The 7,036-nt window shown below is 41.0% G+C and overlaps 1 protein-coding gene across 4 annotated transcripts in view; it reads right to left on the bottom strand.

Moving 5' to 3' along the window:
* Positions 1–7,036, bottom strand: part of EDC3 (enhancer of mRNA decapping 3) — a 115,880-nt gene that overhangs the window by 94,200 nt on the left and 14,644 nt on the right. For 3 of the 4 annotated variants that reach the window (XM_005882771.2, XM_005882772.2, XM_014530487.1), the window contains exon 2: positions 5,713–5,845. The exons of the other annotated variant lie outside the window; for it this stretch is intronic. The gene's annotated coding sequence lies outside the window, so the exon portion shown is untranslated. The remainder of the gene's footprint in view (positions 1–5,712; positions 5,846–7,036) is intronic. 4 annotated transcript variants of the gene reach the window in all.

Here is a 7,036-nt window from a genome sequence, read left to right as displayed (position 1 = left end):
GCTCCCACATGGAGGAGCTCTGCTCAGCCACAAGCCAGGCTGATGGCTGCCAGTACAGCGGTGGTGGTGGGAGCCTCTCCTGCCTCCTCAGCAGCGCTAAGGATGTCCGACTGCAGCTTAGGCCTGCTCCCTGCTGGCAAGTGGACATCCCCTGAGGGCTCCCGGGCTGCCAAAGGGATGTCTGACTGCCAGCTTAGGCCCAATCCCCCTGGGGAGCGGGCCTAAACCAGCAGGTGGTCATCCCCCGAGGGGTCCCAGACTGTGAGAGGGCACAGGCTGCCAGGCTGAGGGACCCTCCTGAGTGCACAAATTTTTGTGCACCGGGCCTCTAGTCTAAACATAAAAGCAAAAACTAAAGCTACTAGGAAAACAAAACGTAGAGTATCTTAGTGACCTTGGGGTAAAGATTTCTTAGACAAAACACAAGTGCTAATCCTGGAAGAAAAAAATCTGATAAATTAGATTTCATCAAATAAAAAGTCATGTTCATCAAAGGCCACCATTAAAGAATACAAACTGGATACAGAGAGAATGCCATGTCTGTCAGACAAGAGGCAGAGACTGGAGTGATGCTGCCACAAGCCATGGATGGCCAACAATCACCAGAGGCTAAGAGCATGGAGCAGCTTCTCCCTCAGAGTCCCCAAGAAGGAACCAACCCTGCTAAATGACACTGAGATCAGACTTCTGTCCTTCAAAACTATGAGAGAATAAATTTCTGGGGTTTTTTGGTGGTTGTTTTTTTTAAAAAGAATACAGACTGTAAGAGGTGCAAAAAAAGATGCAGTGCGACCAGCTGGGAGACAGCTCCAGGAGTAAGCTAGAATAGATGACATCAATGAAGGTGGAAAAAAGCTGATGGATTCAAGACCTATACTAGTATAGAATTTGGTGATAATTTAATGTGGTAGGTAACAGAAAAGGGAAAAATCACCTTCAAGAAAATAAGAGGTGATTGGAACACACATAATCCCACAATCATTTACACACATAATCCCACAACCATTTACACATACCATCATATTGTGTAAGAAACAGCAGCAGAGATTGCATTTATTGCATACTTACCATTTCAGGCATGAGCTAAAACGTTAGGGGCCATTCTTTCCTTCCAATCGCAAGACAACCCAATAAGGTAGCTATTTTACTATATGATTTTACAGATGGGGTATTTGCAACCCAGATATTATATTGGATATTTTACACACTTGTAACCAGAACAAAATGTTAGCTTCTTAGGCTCTGGCTGGGTGGCTCAGTTGGTTGGAACATTGTCCCGTACACCGAAAGGTTGTGGGTTCTATTCCCGGTCAGGCACATACCTAGGTCCAGAGTTCAATCCCTGGTTGGTGGATGGGCAGGAGGCAACCAATCAATGTTTGTCTGTTTCTCTCTAAGAATTAATAAAAACATATCCTCAGGGAGGTTCTAAAAAAAAAAAAAGTCAGCTTCTTAGTACAAAGGCATATTTTCTATGTTGCACATACTACTCCTTTCTTTGCACATTCAGATAATTCCATTTTTCATTTATAAAAAATACAGCAATGATCAATTTCATTTAGTGCTTGTCTTAAATTATTGTCTTAGGATAGAGGCTCAATCAGTTCAAAGGTAAAATCACCTTTTGTAGAGGAGAGACCAAGATGGCGGCATAGGTAAACACCGGAGACTGCTGCCGCAAACAACCACTTCAAAAATACAACTAAAAGACGGAACGGACATCACCCAGAACCACAGGAAGGCTGGCTGAGGAGAGACTCTTCAACTAGAAGGAAAAATAACAGCACACCGAGGCTCAGAGGAGGCGCAGTGTGGAAAAAACTCAGGTGCGGAGGTGCGCGCGCAAAGCGGGCTGGTGGCTGAGAGCGCGGTTGTCGTTTTCGGTCAGGGGGGAGTCTCAGACTCTGAGCTCCAGATACGGGCGAATCGCTGGGGACTCGGACCCAAACGGGAGAAGCGGGAGTGTCTGGCATCAGTTGGAAGGCAGCTTTCCCTCCGAGGTTTGCAGCGGTTCCGGGGGTTCTGAGAAGCAGAGCCTCTGGGAACAGGACTGAGGGCACCATAACGGCTCCCTCCGCCCGCCCTGTTGAGCCCGCCCCGCCCAAGCCCTGCGCAGAGCCATTTGCCGGATAGCCTCAGGCAAAGGCTAGATTAGCACCTCCCCAGAGGACAGAAGTTTTCCGCGGCAGACACAGCTGATTCACACAGCCAGTCGGCCTGGTGGTCAAATCCCTCTAGTATTAACTACAACAATCAAGGCTCAACTAGAACAAGACTGCGCACAAAGACCACTAGGGGGTGCACCAAGAAAGCATAAAAAATGCGGAGACAAAAAAACATGACAGAAATGGAGGATATAGAGCTAAAAATCGCAATTTTGAGGGCTTGCAAAAATGTGCTAGAAGCTGTCAATAAACTTGAGGAGAGAGTCACGAAAACTAATGAGACCCTCGATGCTATGATAAAGAACCAACTAGAAATTAAGCATACACGGACTGAAATAAAGAATATTATACAGACACCCAATAGCAGACCAGAGGAGCGCAAGAATCAAGCCAAAGATTTGAAATGCGAAGAAGCAAAAAACACCCAACCGGAAAAGCAAAATGAAAAAAGAATCCGAAAATACGAAGATAGTGTAAGGAGCCTCTGGGACAGCTTCAAGCGTACAAACATCAGAATAATTGGGGTGCCAGAAGATGAGAGACAGCAAGATATTGAAAACCTATTTGAAGAAATAATGGCAGAAAACTTCCCCCACCTGGTGAAAGAAATGGACTTACAGGTCCAAGAAGCGCAGAGAACCCCAAACAAAAGGAATCCAAAGAGGACCACACCAAGACACATCATAATTAAAATGCCAAGAGCAAAAGACAAAGAGAGAATCTTAAAAGCAGCAAGAGAAAGAGACTCAATTACCTACAAGGGAATACCCATACGACTGTCAGCTGATTTCTCAACAGAAACTTTGCAGGCCAGAAGGGAATGGCAAGAAATATTCAAAGTGATGAATACCAAGAACCTACAACCAAGATTACTTTATCCAGCAAAGCTATCATTCAGAATTGAAGGTCAGATAAAGAGCTTCACAGATAAGGAAAAGCTAAAGGAGTTCATCACCACTAAACCAGTATTATACGAAATGCTGAAAGGTATCCTTTAAGAAGAGGAAGAAGAAAAAGGTAAAGATACAAATTGTGAACAACAAACATGCATCTATCAACAAGTGAATCTAAGAACCAAGTGAATAAATAATCTGATGTACAGAATGAACTGGTGATTATAATGAATCAGGGACATAGAAAGGGAATGGACTGACTATTCTTGGGGGGGAAAGGGAAATGGGAGATGCAGGAAGAGACTGGACAAAAATCGTGCACCTATGGATGAGGACAGTGGGTGGGGAGTGAGGGCGGAGGGTGGGGCGGGAACTGGGAGGAGGGGAGTTATGGGGGGGGAAAAAAAGAGGAACAAATGTAACCTGAACAATAAAGATTTAATTTAAAAAAAAAAATCACCTTTTGTAATATTACAATGTACCAGAGCAGAAAACTATTTTTTACAAACCAAATCATTCTCTGGATAGGTTTAGATAGTCATACCTTTCTTTTAGTATATATTTTTTATTGATTTCAGACAGGAAGGGAAAGGGAGAAAGAGATAGAAACATCAATAATGAGAATCACTGATGGCTGTCTGTTGCACGCCCCGCACCAGGGATCAAGCCCGCAACCCAGGCACATGCCCTGACCGAGAATTGGACCGTGACCTCCTGGTTCATGGGCTGACACTCAACCACTGAGCCACGCCCACCAGGCTAGATAGCCATACATATAAAATAATGGTACTGTAATATTTAAGAAGGTATTCCATATCATCTTGCCTCATCCCCAAATCACTCCACTGGAGACTACCTCCCAGGCAGTGAAGCACTTCAAGAAAACTTTCAGATTTATGATGGTAAAAAGATGGGCCTGCTTTCTTCTGTATAAACACCCCAAAACAATGAGAAGAAAAAAAAACAAAAAGGTAAGCCATAGTCAAGGAGAAATAATTACAACAAAAGTTTCTGATCCAGGGAATGTATCAAAAATATGTAAGGAAAATTTAGCCCAGCCGGCGTGGCTCAGTGGTTGAGTGTTGACCTATGAACCAGGAACTCATTCCCAGTCAGAGCACATGCCCGGGTTGCAGGCTCGATCTCCAGTGTGGGACATGCAGGAGGCAGCCTATCAATGATTCTCTCTCATCATTAATGTTTCTATTTCTTTCTCCCTCTCCCTTCCTCTCTAAAATCAATAAAAATAAGGGGAAAAAAAGAATATATAAGGAAAGCTTATAAATCAGCAATAAGAAAATGACACATTTTTTTAAAGCAAGCAAAGGAAGTTATCTGAATGGCCAAGAAACATATGAAAAGCTTTTCAACATCATTAATTATTAAGTAAATGCAAATTAAAACACCAGACAATCCAAATGTCCATGAGATGAATGGATAAACAAAATGTGGCATATACATAGAATGGAATAATATAATTCAGTCTTAAAAACGAAGTTCTGATATATGTTACAACATAGATAAACCTTTAAGACATTAAGTGAAATAAGCCAGACACTAAAGGACAAATTTAGTATGATTCCACTTATATGAGGTTCCTAGAGTAGTCAAACTCAGAGAGACAGAAAATATAATGGTGGCTGCCAAGGGCTGGGGGAGCAGGGCATGGGGAGTTCACTTAATGAGGACAGGGTTTCAGTTTGTGATAATGAAAAAGTTCTGAAGATGGATGGTGGTGATGGTTGCACAATGTGAATGTACTCAAACTGTAACAGTTAAATATGGTTAAAATGGTAAATTTTATAATAAAAAAATTATCAAATCAGAAAAAACACACGCCATAAGATACCATTTTATAGCCACTACAATGACTTAAAATAAAAGGAACTGGCAGGTAATACCAAAAGTGTGTGACAATGTGGAGTAACTGGGACTCTTTTACAATGCTGATAACGTAAAATGATACCACCACTTTGGAAAATAATTTGGCAGTTTCTTGTAATATGAAACACACTCCCATGACCCAAAATTTCATTCCTAGGATCTATCCAAGAGAAATGAAAACATATTCACAAAGACTTGTACATGAATGTACATAAAGGGGTAGGCAAAAGCAGGTTTATAGTTGTGAATATGTGCAGAGTTTAATCTTGTACTATTTATTTGTATTACAACTGTAAACCTAGTTGTAAACCACCACAATCTCATGATTGCATATGTTCCCTAACTGGTCTCTCTACTACTCCTGCCCCTCCTTCTATTCTTTCTCTGCACAGCAACCAGAGCAAATTTTCAAATGTAAATCAGTTGTCATGATCTTGCTTAGCAACTGTACTAGTAATCAAGACAACCTTCTTTTCCATAAAACTATCATCCCTACATGATCTGATTTCTGCTAACCTCACACAGCTTCATCTCTCACCATTCCCTTTCCATTGTCCTGCAGACACACTGGTCTTACTACTGTTCCTCAAACATGTTAAGCTTGTTCCTTCCCTCCAGAACGTTGCACCAGGTAGTCTTAGAACACACTTTCCCCAACTCTGTGAATGGCTAGTTCTATCTTGTCTTTCGGGTATCTGCTAAAATGTTACCATCCCAAAGAGGCTTTCCTGGATACCCAATCTATTCCCCAACACTCGCAAGCATCTTACCTTCTGTATGAGCTCAGAATAAATCACCCATATGAATTATCTTATTTGTTTGTTTATGTTGTGTCACCCCACTAGACTGTAAGCTCCATGAAGGCAAGGAACCTTGACTGTCTTGTTCAGTCAATAAGAATGCCTAGAATAGAAACGGAACTCAATAAATAATCAATGAATGAATTAGACATAATAAATCTGACAGAAGTTAATCACTCAAAGTCTAGAGTACCTAAATATTTGTATCTAAATGCCTGGCTGGCCCTAGCCAGTTTGGCTCAGTGGCTAGAGTGTTGGCCTACAGACTGAAGGGTCCTGGGTTCGATTCCGGCCAAGGGCATAGGCCTGGGTTGTAGGCTCAATCTCCAGTGCAGGAGGCAGCCGATCAGTGACTCTCTCTCATCATTGATGTTTCTATTACTCTCTCCCTCTCCCCTTCCTCTACGAAATCAATAAAAATATATTTTTTTAAAATGCCTGGCTTTTTTTTGGAAATGGTTCTAAAAATACAATTATCCTTTAAGCATACTCTATGCAAAATCCTATATAAAATATGACATCTAACAGTGCCCTAGACACAGAAGTCAGGAAATAGCAGATGAGTATATGAGTATATATGTAACTTACAATATTAAGTATAAAATGAAACACTGGCTTAGTGTTTTCCATGAAAAATAAAAAATAGAGTAGCATTTCAAGCGGTTTCAAATATTAATTTCAGAAATACATCTACATAAAATATAAAAAAGGAAAAATAACAAAAAAGCATACAAAGAAGCAAAAAAGCATTCCTGTGGTAATCAAAAATATAAAAACCTAAAGACAAACTCAGGTAGTTCTCTAGTGATCTAACTGAGCAAGTATCACAAAACTATCCTGACAGAACAGAAATAAAAGAAGCAATGCATTAGCAGGCTCATCCATAAGACTTTTTTTTTTCACATTTTATTATAGAAAATTTCAAACTACAAAAATGTAGGTAGAACAGCATAATAAACCTTCACATATCCATCACTGAGTTGCAACAATTATCAATATATCTATAAAAATTTAATAAATCAGGTAAATTTCCCATACAACACAATTTCCACAACACTGATGACAGTAAACGAAACAAAATACACATATGTACTTCAGGCTTATTTTCCCCAGCCTGATCAGCCTTTGTCTACTTAATGTAACAAAAGTATGAATTTCTTTTCTGATCATTTATGCCCATCATGATTCTATTCTGATGCTTATTTTAGACTAGAGGCCCAGTGCACGAAATTCGTGCGCGGGTACAGTCTCTAGGCCTGGCCTGCGATCAGGGCCATCTTCCCTGGCTGCCCAC

This window comes from Myotis brandtii, unplaced genomic scaffold (assembly GCF_000412655.1).
Source record: "Myotis brandtii unplaced genomic scaffold, ASM41265v1 scaffold74, whole genome shotgun sequence".
Lineage (NCBI taxonomy): Eukaryota > Metazoa > Chordata > Mammalia > Chiroptera > Vespertilionidae > Myotis > Myotis brandtii.
Note: the sequence above shows the minus strand (reverse complement) of the source record. Positions and strands in the feature narration are given on the sequence as shown.